At 35.1% G+C, this 13,460-nt stretch overlaps 2 long non-coding RNA genes across 2 annotated transcripts; one reads left to right on the plus strand and one right to left on the minus strand.

Moving 5' to 3' along the window:
- Positions 1 to 3,803: 3,803 nt before the first annotated feature.
- Positions 3,804 to 8,257, minus strand: LOC140751199 (uncharacterized). The gene is made up of 3 exons (XR_012103283.1): positions 8,008 to 8,257; positions 6,964 to 7,052; positions 3,804 to 6,041 (listed from the first exon to the last, which is right to left on the minus strand). It is a non-coding gene; the product is annotated as an uncharacterized LOC140751199 (long non-coding RNA).
- A 601-nt stretch (positions 8,258 to 8,858) lies between these two features.
- On the plus strand, positions 8,859 to 13,186 carry LOC140751196 (uncharacterized). The gene is made up of 3 exons (XR_012103282.1): positions 8,859 to 9,228; positions 9,881 to 10,049; positions 10,338 to 13,186. It is a non-coding gene; the product is annotated as an uncharacterized LOC140751196 (long non-coding RNA).
- Positions 13,187 to 13,460: the final 274 nt, after the last annotated feature.

The following is a 13,460-nucleotide window of genomic DNA, read 5'->3' on the forward strand; positions in this document are numbered from 1 at the left end:
TGAGGGAAGAAAAACGCCTGCTAGCTCCGAAAATACCGTTTGAGAAAGTGACAGAACGCGTCGCAGCTGCGACAGGTTAGTGTTGCTATGAAGTGTTGATAGTTAATTAATAGAAAGTCCCGCGTAAATATTTCAGTTATTTTATTTTACTTAGTTAAAGTGACACCGAGTATTTTTGGTAGTAAATGTTTTTTTATACTTCATGTATTTATATTTTTGCTACAGGAGTAAGCGAACGATTTGTTTACAAGCTCATGAATGAAAAGAAAAAAGCTGAAGAAAGTAATGTCAAACTATCTACTCCCGGTAAGAATAGAGAAAGAAAAACAGGAAAATTGGACATTGATGATTTTGACATTGGCGTCATACGGAGAAAAATTCATGAATTTTATTCATTTAGGAAAGAAATTCCGACTATACCAAAATTATTAAACATACTTAGAGAAGAAATTGATTTCTCTGCAAAACGTGAAACACTTAGAAAACTGCTGCATAAAATAGGATTTCGTTTTAAAAAAACTAAAACAAATAGAAAAGTGCTATGTGAGCGTAATGACATAACTGCGTGGAGGGCTGCATACTTACAAAAAATTCGTGAGAATGAGTCCTCGAGAAAAAAAACCCGTCGTTTATTTAGATGAGACCTATATACACTCATCTCACTCAACTGACAAATGTTGGCAAGGCCCAGATGTTGAAGGTGATTTGGAGCCAGTATCAAAAGGGAATAGGTGGATTATAGTTCATGCAGGAGGCGAAGAAGGTTTTGTAGAGAATGCTCTTCTTGTGTTTAAATAAAACACTAAGAGCGGTGAAATGTTGGTAAATCTAGTGCTGAAATGCCCCAGTTAATTCAGAATGCATTCGATAAAATAACAAAAGAAGAGTGGAAAAACCATTGTCACCACGTAAAAAGAATTGAAGAAAAATACAGGAACAATGATGGATATTTAGAAGAACCATTCATTATTAAGTTGCATAGTGATAGCGAAAGCGATTCAAGTGACTCTGATGACGAATTATGTAAATCACTTGGCACAGGCACCTCAGGCGCATCGTCATTATTTCGCTCAGGGATGTCTGGTGTGGAGCCTCTCGAAGTTAGAGATCATGACCATAATTATTTTTATAAAATATAAATTTTATTTTTATAAAATATAAATAATTATAGTTAATAATTCTGGACTTTTTATTTTTCCTGTCCTAGAATATCATTTAAGAATTAAAATTTGACATTATTAACCTAATTCTTTTTTTTAGGATGTTTACGAAGGTTATTTATCTTTTTAAATATTTTTTACATATTTTATCTAGTAAAAATCATAGGTCTCAAAGTTGTTGAGCTCCCTCTTCAGTAGGCAAATATAATTATATGGTAACATTGGACGCTGCACTAGCGACCCTGTCAACTGAACAGATAAGTTGGTGGCACTATAATGAGCTCTAAAAACCGACCGCCATCTTTACATTTCGGCTGCCAGCCTCGTAGAAGCGAAACGTCAAATTTCAAACTTTTTTCGGTAAGAAAGCAATCATTGATAATCATTTACTATGATACATAAAATCTTTATTGCAATTATTTAAACTAATAAGTAACCTATTTAGTTAATGGTTTTACTTTTATTTTGTTAATATTTCTGAAATTAAAAATGTGATATGAAATTTTAGGTTAGGGTGTCATGTTGCTAATTTGGAATACCAAAAGTGAGTCTAATTTGGGATATTCCAAATTTTATGCACATTTTTGTAAGAAGATATCAATTCTTGTTTTTTTTTTTTAGAAATGTCTGCATCTCATAAATACAGCAAAAGAAAGAAGTGGGAGAAGGAGGATATGTCCGCTGCTATTATCGCTGTTCGAGAAAAGAGAATGGGATACTTGAAGGCAGCTAAACACTTTAACGTTCCCAGGTCTACCCTCTTTCGATTTGTTAATGATAATGACTCCTCGACTGAATCTGTAATGAATAAAGTTATTGGTCGAAGGCCAGTTTTGGGTACAGATATTGAAAACATGCTGGTTGAGTACATATTAACAATGGAGAATAAATTTTATGGGCTGACCAGAATGGATTTGCGTCGGTTTGCATATCAATTAGGTATAAAAAATAATATTCAAAACGCTTTTAAGGATGGATTTGCTGGAAGATACTGGCTGAAGGGATTTTTAAAACGACATAAGGAAATTTTGTCCATAAGACAGCCAACTGCAACTTCCCAAGCAAGGGCCAATGGATTCACTAAAGAAAGAGTGGACGAGTTCTACGACAATCTTGACAAAATCCAAGCTGATAAGCCTTTCCCTGCTGCGCGCATATTTAACGTTGATGAGAGTGGTCTCTCTATAGTTCAGAGTAAAATACCAAAGATCATTGCGCGCAAAGGGAAAAAACAAATTGGAGCAATGACATCAGCAGAAAGAGGGTCCTTAATAACTATTGTCGTCTGCATGAGTCCGGCAGGGATATTTGTCCCTCCTATGTTAATTTTCCCTCGAAAAAATATGACCGAGGCTTTGATGAGGGGAGCTCCAGTTGGGTCCATAGGAAGAGCTCATCCATCTGGATGGATTCAAACTAATTTATTTACCCAATGGTTTCAACATTTCGTTGAATATGTAAAGCCAACAGAAGCATCACCAGTGCTTTTGATTCTTGATGGCCATTATAGTCACACCAAGAATATAGAATTGATAGATCTAGCGCAACAGAATTATGTGACAATTTTATCTTTGCCACCTCATTGCACACACAAAATTCAACCCCTTGACCGTACACTTTCATGGGTCCTTTAAAATGTTACTACAGTGAAGAAGTCAGGGTGTTTCTCCGGGAACATAACAGACCTGTAACACCTTATGATGTTGTTGAGCTATTTGGGAGAGCCTACATTGAGTGCCAAACGGCCGAAATTGCAGCAAATGGTTTCAAAATTGGTGGTATCTATCCATTTGATAGAAACATATTCACAGAAGCCGATTACATAGCCGCTGCTATTGATGTTTCAGAGGATCCAAACCCTCAAATGAGTCCAAACCCGCTCGACTCACCCGTGGCCGCTGTTCGGCGATTGGAGAGTTTTGATGAAACTCAACCAGGGCCATCAGGAATCCAATCAATAGTTACTCCCTCTCAAATTTCTCCCGTACCAAAATTAAAAAAGAAAACAAGCAATAGAGGCCGTAAGCCAGCAAAATCTACAATAATTTCAAGTTCCCCTTATAAGAAAGACCTTAAGAATGCACAATTTAAAAAGTCGGGAAATGCGAAGACATCACAGAAAAAAACTGTTAAGGGAAAAGGCAAGAAGAATGTAACAAAAAGCACAAATGAGAGAAATATTACAGAAAGTGAATCATCAGATTCAAATCCTGATGTCTTTGGAAATTACACAGACTCATCCGACGATATAGCAATGAGAAATGAGTCTGCAGTCCCAACTGATGAGGATGCCGAGTGTTTTTTCTGTAATGGAAAATTTAGTGAGGATAAAAGGGGTGAAGAATGGGTAAAATGCTTAATTTGTGAAATGTGGGTTCACGGAGATTGTGGTGGTTATGAATCTGGTATTTATATATGTGATTACTGCAAGAATTAATGACTTATAAAAACAGTAATGTAAGTTCATATTTAACACTGATCTGTGATTATTTTGACTGATTATTACTTGATAATTATATTAGTTTAAGCTATTTTGTTATAAAAAATATTACCTAGACTGAAAACTATAAAACTGTTACAATAATAAGATATTTATTAGATAGTAAGAAAAAGTTTATACAAAGTCAAAGAAAAAAAGGTGATCATAATTTGGAATACTATATTCCAAATTATCTGCACCATAAGTCAAATGAAGCTTTTGGAGATTTTTAGGTTAATTAAAATTTTGATAATGTTCTTAGTTTTCGTTTTGTTTTATTCTTTTTATTATTAAAGTTTAATACTTTTATAACCGTTTAAAGTTTTTTTTATTCCGCTAAGCCATTTTCTTCTCTACTTATTCCCAAAAAACAAACCAGTATTCCAAATTTGCTGATGTTCCTCTATGTTAAAAAATGACAAAAGATAAATATTATCTTAACAGATATTTAAAAAGACAGGCAACTGTTTTGGTATCATATTTTTTTATATTACATCAAAGAACTTGGCTACCAACGTGGCTTCTATTGAACAATCGAATAATTTTGACATTTATTCAGCCATTTGGTCAATTTTGATATTACGAATAATTCAAACTAAATAATAAGACAACAGAGATAACCTCTTGCAAGAATAATACCAATAGTTACACATCAAAAATACCACCAATCAAACTGGTGAATCAGAATACAGAAGAGTGAAGAAGAGAAAGAGGTTAGGTAGGGATAGGGCATAGACTTTGGCCGGCCTATTTTTGTTGTTTCTAAACATTCTTGTTTCTATAAAACATCACCCCTCCTCCGCCTCTCCTTCCCCCGTACCGGTATAGCAGGGTATAGGCCCAACTCCTCGACGATACGAGGTAACACTACGAGCGGGTTTCCGGCGCCGGACGTACGAAAGTCTGTCCGTATATGTACGCCCGTACACGGTCGCGGTGCCACACCTCACAGCAACAAACCACCAGCGCGCCCCGCGAAAATATCAGTTAATATCAGGATGCTGAATGGCAGGTATCTTAAATGATTTTGTATTGAAACAGGAACAGGTACTGGAACAGGAATAGCGGAACGGGAGAAAAGCTTATTAATCGCCGCCTTGTTTCAATATTTGATAAGATTTTTGACTTCTGGGTCAAATCCTTATGATATCAAAATTTTGACTACCCCAACAGAAAACGTCGCATTTGGCATTGGAGGCCAAAATTTACACAACGCTTTTTCTTTCCTTAGTTTGGCCACAATATGTCAGAATTGTAAGCTTCAACATCAAATACACTTGCGCGCAAATTAGTTTATCTAATATGAATTTTAATTGGTGAAACTTCTATAGTAGATCCAAAACGACTTAACCAAATTAATTGCAAATTACACCAAATTTTTCTAACCATATTATGTTGCAGATGCAGATGTAAATTGCAGAAATATATAAAATCAGCCCAAATTTTTTTATTGAGCATTGAATGAACTCATAGAAAATTGAACTGTAAGAAAGTCCCCATGAAGTGGCAGTGGTTTTACACATTATAAAATGTCGAATCAGGCATAATTGTTATGTCAATCTGCATATTTAGAAATCAGGAAGAGGACAGGAGTGACTGACATAGCTCGAACCATCGCGCCCCGCAAATAGCAATGGGCGGGGCCAGGGCCGGATTTAAGGGAGGGCAAGCGGGGCGGCAGCCCCGGGGCCTCCACAAAAGAGACGTCGGATTTTTTTTAATGCCGACTAGTAAACACTAGTAAAAAAAATATCATTTCCTGTGATATTTTTTTTCGCTGTTTTACCTTAATCTACAGTACAAACATGATTATATTATTCTTGAAAATTAACAGTAATATCATTGTTCTATCTTTGTTCACCTCAGTCAGACAATCAGTAAAATATCAAAATCTCAAATGGTCATGAGCACTTGCAATTCACTACTGGTCTTGAGGGAGTATGCCACTGGCTCACTGGCTGAGTGGGATGGTACTTGGCCGCAGCCTCGGAGATTGGATATTCGATTCCGTGCCTGGACAATTTTTTTTTAAATTTCATATGTATAAATAAACTAATTGATAATTTTCGTTTGTTAACACTAAAATTAAATCAAATAATTCTTGTTTCCAATTATATTTATGTTTGTTGAATACTAGAAGAATCTACCTGCGTTTCACAATAAAATATTTATTTTCAATAAACTATAAACTAATAAACTCAACTGAAAAAATTGTTCATTTTATTCGGAAAATAATTTGGGCTCCAGGGGGCCTCCACTCCTTTGTTGCCCCAAGGCTAAATCCGGCCCTGGGCGGGGCATATCTGCAGAAGAAATGATGGCAGATGGACCCCAAAGTCACCAAGAAGCCACGACAAGGCAAGAGAAACGTTGGAAGGCAACCGGCAAGATGGACCGCCGACCTGGTCAAAGTAAAAAACATTTTTTTTTTTAAAGGTGTGTTATGGAGTTTCTTTGTCTGCTTCTTCTCCATAACGAAACATCTTGTGAAGTGGTGGTAGAGGTATTGTTCAAAAAGTTTGTATAAAAAAAACTATTTGATTTGATTTGAACAGACAGCGGAGGCTTAGTATAGTCTGCGTAAAACTGCTAGTCCCCTCTGAATATAGAAATGAACCTGGTAGAAACAACTTCAGAGCGGACTAGCAGTTTGGCGTGGACTATAATAGGGTTTATTTTCAACCTTTAGGTACGGAACCCTAAAAACGAAAAGTGCAATAAGAAAACAAAACATGTTCAGATGAAGAAATACAAAGAGCTGAGAGAAAGATAAGACTGAATTGTTTCACTCTGATGAAAATGTATAGTCCGCGCCAATTTGCTAGTCCGCTCTGAAGTAGTCATACAATTTGCTATGGCGATGCGATTTATTTCTATGTTCATAGCGGACTAGCAGTATTACGGACTATACCTTTAATTGTACATAAATCTTTGGAGATAACAGCAAAACCAAAGGCAATCATGTGATTGTCTATACTATTATAAAGAGGAAAACTTTGTTTGTTTGTTTGATTGTAATGAATAGGCTCAAGAACTACTGGACAGATTTTAAAATTCTTTCACCATTCGAAAGCTACATTATCCACGAGTAACATAGGCTATATTTTATATGAAATATATTTGATAAATAGATTTTGAGGCAGTACAAAGTTTGCCAGGTCAGCTAGTCAGGTATAAAGAGGAATATGTTCAGAGGAGAACAGAATACTGATGGTGATCTATGAGATTTTTGCAATGATTGTTGTTGAGACACAACATCAAAATGACTTTTAAAATGTTGCTGTGACAACGAACAACAAACAATCTTGTGAATGTACAACATACATGTAAAAGGAAACTCAACGCTGAAAACTTCCGATGTTTGTCCGGCCAGGGACTGAACCTGGAACTTTCCGTTGTCACCTGTCCACCATCTGTAACAAGAAAAATATATTTTATTAGATTTGTCTTTTTACTTTTGTTCATTACCAAAAATATTAATATTGAAGATATTATGTCTAAAATCTAAATGTGTGTTTTAGACTTTATAATTCTCTGTGTAGGCACTACCGTCACACCTATTTGGCACGTAATAGTATTGTAGCACTGCTGTTCTGATATGAAAGGTAAGGGAGAACATATCTGATGCATTATAACTTACATCCATAATTATTATTCAATCTATCTAATGTACTGCCTCCCGACCATTGACATTTAAGTTTCTTCATTGTCAAATTCCGATCTTTAAGTGCTATTAGCGTACCCGTGGTCCCGACAAAGGTACAGAGAAACACCGTGGGGTTTTAGCCGGTAGGAGTCTGGCATATCCTCTCAGCTGACCCGGGGCCGAGAGGAATCTATGAAGAGTTTTCCCACGGAAAAAAAGGTAGAAACTGGATAGATTTATCATTAATAATGATTAGCCATTAGAGGTAGCAGCGTATGTGACAACCTCAGGTAGGACTCATCTTATCTGAGGTTGATTAAAGATGTCCACGTGCGACAATAGCTGCCTATTGGTAGACTGCATGCTCATCTGCTTTAAAATTAACAACATCTTAACTATAAAATTAATATGAAGGTGGTAGATCTCTTTGTGGTTGGACTCCGGCGGCACCACCGCCACACCTATTTCTACCTAACAGCACCTACCTAACAGCAGTGTTAGGCGCTGCTGTGTTCCGGTTGGAAGGGTGTGGTAAAGGAGACAGACTTTTCCGAGGCGTTCCAGCTTAGTCCTCAGGTGTAGCGGCGCATCTGTGGCCGACCTGAGGTAGGAATATCTAATCCTATCTGGGGTTGATTACAGATGTCTATACGGCAGTAGCTTACCATCAGGTGGACTGCATGCTCGTCTGCTACTTATTTATTATAAAAAAAATCCGTTACCTTCAATGGAGTCGGAAAGCACCGATATTCAACATCATCGATACGGCAGGCAGAAAGTGTTCCTTTTGCAAATTTTGCAATGGCGCGTAACTAATTTCCATTGTATTAGACTGATAAATGCTGACGTAATCATTAAATTATTGCAAGAGAAGTTACTAGTAGTAAGTTCGAGTTACTAACGGAAGTCTTAAAGATCGAAAGCAAATATCGACGCCTACCCTTTTTGAAAGAAAAATTGCAATATTGATTTTTTGCACTAATGGAATCGACAACAGAAAGAAGTATCAAACTCTTTAGTCTATGATTGATGCGATGGCGCCCGGCATGGCATTTGAGCCATGGACTATTCCGGAACAGTATATGATTTTAGACTAAAATTATCGCGGAAATGAGACATTTTATTACGTAACGGGTACTCACGATATGCGTTTTTAAATTTCTTTATTGCCGATATTTCGACCAGTTGCATGGATCGTGGCACAGAACACCTATACTCCTAACGGAGGATCGTGGTCACGGCGAAACTGCGGTGGCGGGGAGAAACCAACCAATAATCTAACAACATTATGATGGCCTGTGGCTCCCCTGCTACACGCAAAAGTTTATCAGACAATAAAAATACACCGAACCACAGACAAAGTAAACTCTAACATATTGTGTTATCTGTACTAAACTGTCAAGTTTTGTTTTGAGATTTATTATTGTGACTTTGACTTTGTTATTGTGTCGTGTCATATGCCAGGGGGGGTCAACTAGGTAAGTGCAATGGTTATACCTACGGGGGCTCAATTTTGTTGCCATTTTAAATATAGTTTATATTCTTAATATTTTTGTGTATAGTAACATCTCAGGAGATTAAAAAAAAACAAAATAAACAATATGGCGTCTTATGTCCTCCGGCGTAATACCCTGTGTGACATAATTCCTTGCATTTTTAATTCGCTACAACGTTGAGTCGAGCTTGTGTTCCTCCGTTTATGTGTTTTAAAAGTGCAGTCATAATCCAGTGAACCGATTTCGTGTGTTGAGTTTGTAACTCCGCTCGTAATCAGTGGTTATTATTTTCGAGACAGGACTCTATTAGTTAAGTAGTTATTTTATTTGCAATGGCAGATAAGGACACCAAAAGGAAATGTTTTAAGTGTGGGTGTTCGCCAGCTTTAGATAATGTTAAATTGTTCCGATTTCTGAAGCCTGGTGTAACTTTGAGGAACTTAGCCGGTAAGTGCCTAACATGATCGCTAGAAGCCATTTTATCAAACCTTTAATTCTATGATTCTTCGTGCTAATTTTGTATATAAGTAAATCATTTTCCTAAATAACTCCTACGCTAAAAACAAATTACTGTAAAACCGTGTAATACAAAAATATTCCACTATCAAAAACCGTGTGCGCAATGTTCACATAAATATTATATCTTTACATAATAATATACACATTAGACAACTTCATCACTTTAGCCGATTTTTAATTCGTTTATTGTGAATATTAGCAATCGTCAAATTTGCTAGTAAGACGCTAATACGACTCTCATTTACATCCTATGCTATAAATAGAGTTATGTGAACCTTGGAGCACCAAATAAAATAGTCCTGGTTTATTGGCATTATACATATAAATATATGTTTGAAAGGCACCATTATTCATACAGATTATTGGAGAGCCTATTTTAGTCTTTCCGAACATGCATGTAACTTAATCCTTTTATATCTCGAGGGTTGATTTTGCATCTGTCACTTGTGATGAGCTAAGGAAACTTGCTTACATACTTTAATATTTATATACTTTAACCCTAAAATCATTGTCCTCTTAATTTGCTTTTCTGAACAGTTGTATACAAATAATAATTTGGTAACTTATGTTTCATTCACAGCTGTGAACATTGGGCAAAGTTTATTTTCCTGGAAAGGGCACCTACGCTTACATTGCTACATAAACTTCATTCTGAGCACAGAACGCTATGTCAGAAGCATTTTCAAGATGCAGATTTTGTAGAAGAGTCTAAACAGCAATCGAATAGAGATGCTATTTCAATGTATCATGTAAGTTGTTGCTCTAATTTGATATAAATATATAAAACCAATCACCTCCATATTCATGTCTTTTGTCGTAAATGGTATTGTTAGTATCTTTATGTAGTTTTATACCTTACCTTTTTATATTTTATACTGGAAACTAGTCAGGTTGGATGATCTCAAAAATTCAGGTAATTTTTAAAAATAAATTAAACTTAAAGCTGACAAAAAGGTTCTTTGGAAGCTCTTCACTTGTAATTGTGTATATACTTAAGCTATACCAAGGAATACATATTTTTTATTTTTTGTTTTCAGGCTAGTCCTACAACTGACTGTGAACCAACTATTGCCGCAGCTGAAGTGGTTAATCCTGTACAAAGAGTTGCCTTCAGAGATCTCACTAACTATCCCTCAACATCTGCTACAATAACCCACACAACTGTTTCTGTTAAATTAATATTTTAAAGATCAAATAAAAGAAATGGATCTACTAGATTATGCTTGTGAAAAGTGCACTCGCACCAGACGAAGGGTTCTTGCCTTGTTTTTATTGTTCTTTATCTAAAATAGTTATACCAATTAATCTTGTCTCTTGCCCTTATAGTAAGGGAGTTATCAGGGCGACAACCCTTAACGATTTTTTTCAGTACTTATTTAAGATATCTTTATGAAATTTAAACTGTTTATATTTGTAAATTATGTAACAGTATATGTATGTCTATCCATAAGCTCCATATTTTTTTTTTCAGATTATATGTGATATGGAAAATCGTAAGATACAATAAGCATATTTTTGGGGGTGATTTTTCACACTAATCCATGAAGTGACACCTACCAAAAATATTTATTTTTTTATACATTAGTATGCTATTTTTACAAATCAGAATTATAAAATGGTTTAATTGGTGGAACACACTTTAAATAATTAAAACCAATCATGGATATTAAGTGCATATGAATTATTTTTTGTTTCATAACTCATCGGATACGTATGTTGGCTATGTGATTTGACGGCATTCGACTGCACTAATTTGGAACATGTGATTTAGACTCTGTACTTAGTTATGTTATAGTATAATGTGATGTCTATATCCTCGAGGAATGGCTGTAATTTATTAATGAGGGCAAACGCCCTTTGTCGTGCTGACGGCGTTTGCCCTTCGATTTGCGATGGAGCTGGATGTACTCCATCCGTCAACTTTTTGATGAATTACATATCATTAAGAGTACAGTACATGCTCATTGAAGCTCATAATAAGAAAACAAGGTATCGAATTTAAATCACGTGTTCCGAATTCGTGGAGTCGAATACCGTCTAAGTTATGAAACGTTGTTATGCATATGTTTGTGATTACAGATTTAGAAAATTAAAGGTTGTCTTGTACCTTATTTATTATTTTTTGTAAAAAAAATTATTCCCATACACACACATAATTGGTGTCAATTTATTTAAGGTATGTTGCACTAATTTGACCATTTGGTAATTCTGACATGAAATAAATAGCTAATAATAACTTATATATTTTTTGTAGGTGTCAGTTTGGGGTGAACGTAGGAAATTGCGCCTAAAAATATACTTCTCGTTTCTTACGATTTCCATTATTGTAAATATTCTCAAAACAAATGATATTGAGTTTATGGATTACTCCAGTCAGTGAGGATTTTTGCCATACAAAAGGTGGTTTAGTGACAATTTTTACATATGTTGTTAAGGTTTGTACTTTGATGAAAAATCCAAATTTGTGACCTGAGCAGTGCCCGCTCGGACCGCCGCCTTGGATGAAAGGTGTTAAATTCTGTATTCTTCAATATAATACTTCAACAGTTGATCCTACGACAAAGAGGTTCAAAACAAACTAAGTGAAAAAACAAATACACATTTATTGTTTCAACAATTTTTTGGACGTCTCACATGTATTGAGTTATAGCAGCATAAAGATTAAAATTTGTTTACAAATTACAATTTTTGTTGGAATAAATAACATTATATACCACTTTCTTACATCAAAATAGGATTATATGGCGAAATGTATTCTAAATTACCACCACCTAGTGAGTAATTTGGAATATTCTGCCATGTAATCTTATTTTGGTGTAAAAGAGCGTTAAAAATAATATAGTGATATTTGTTCCAATAAATTGTAATCTGTGATCAAATTTTCATGTTTACACTGCTATCATTCACATACACGTGAGCAAAAATAATGTCCAAACAATAAGAAATGTAAAATTTTCTCTTCAAGTATTAATTGAATGATTTAGTCGTAGCATCAACTATTGGGGTATAATACAGATGTGGCGGTCGGAACGGTCACTCCTCAAGTTCACGAATTTGAATTTTACATCAGAATACATACCTAAACAACATATTATATAATTTTGTTTATAATATACCTAATAGTAAGTGGCTACTGTCGCTCATGGATGTCAGTTATCAACCCTGTATAAGATTAGATTCCTAGCAGAGGTTGGCCACAGATGCACTGCTGCCCAGGACTAAGTTGGAAGGCCTTGGAAAAGTATGCATACCTTACCACACTCTTCAAACCAGAACACAACAGCGCTCCTTCACCACACTCTTCAAATCAGAATACAACAGAGCTCAACACTGCTGTTACTAGACAAAAAAAGGTGTGGCGCTAGGTGTCGTAATCGAACCACAAGCAGTTCTATCACCTTAAAAGAGTTGTTACTCCACCGTCTTTTGTATGGCAAAAGTTTTTTCCCCTACTAACTGGACTAGATAGCTAGATATTATTTAAATTTTAAAAATGTTATCTTAAATATGTACAGAGAGAAATAAATCGATAAGGCTTGTCATTCTCATTAATCCCTTACTAGATAGATCCCTTATAGGATAGAGACAAGTTTCATTAGTATATCTATTTGATGAAGAATAATAAAAACAAGGTAAACCCTTCATCAAACGAGAGTGCATATTTCATACGCTTAACATACTACAGCCTTTATATTTGTATGATAAGATCATGTCAAATGCAATTAAAATGATTTGCATTATTCAAAGGTTTTAGCAATAAATCCCAATTTAAGTTTTGAGTTATAAATTTTACACCCGTAAGTCTACATTTACTGTAAAGACAGGCAAACACGTGAACTGTATTTCTTAAAACAGTACTTTAATTTCAATATAATTTTGGAGCATATTTTAAAAATGTTTTATTTTACTTTCTTCCCATATTTTAAACGTAATGTAGGCACTTTTATCTGTAAAATATAAGCATTGTAAAACAGTTTTGTTATGCTTATATTTTACGAGTAAAAGTGCCTACATGACGTAATAATTCAAAAAGTAATTTGAAATGTATTTTCAAATTTCCCGCTCATAATTATTCAAATTTCCCGCTCATATTTATTCAAATTTCCCACTTATAATTATTCAAATTTCCCGCCTAAATTTTACGCTCGGTTTACTGGGGG

The sequence above is a fragment of the Epargyreus clarus genome, unplaced genomic scaffold (genome assembly GCF_041222505.1).
Source record: "Epargyreus clarus isolate Ecla_fem2 unplaced genomic scaffold, WU_Ecla_fem_2.2 ptg000022l, whole genome shotgun sequence".
NCBI lineage: Eukaryota > Metazoa > Arthropoda > Insecta > Lepidoptera > Hesperiidae > Epargyreus > Epargyreus clarus.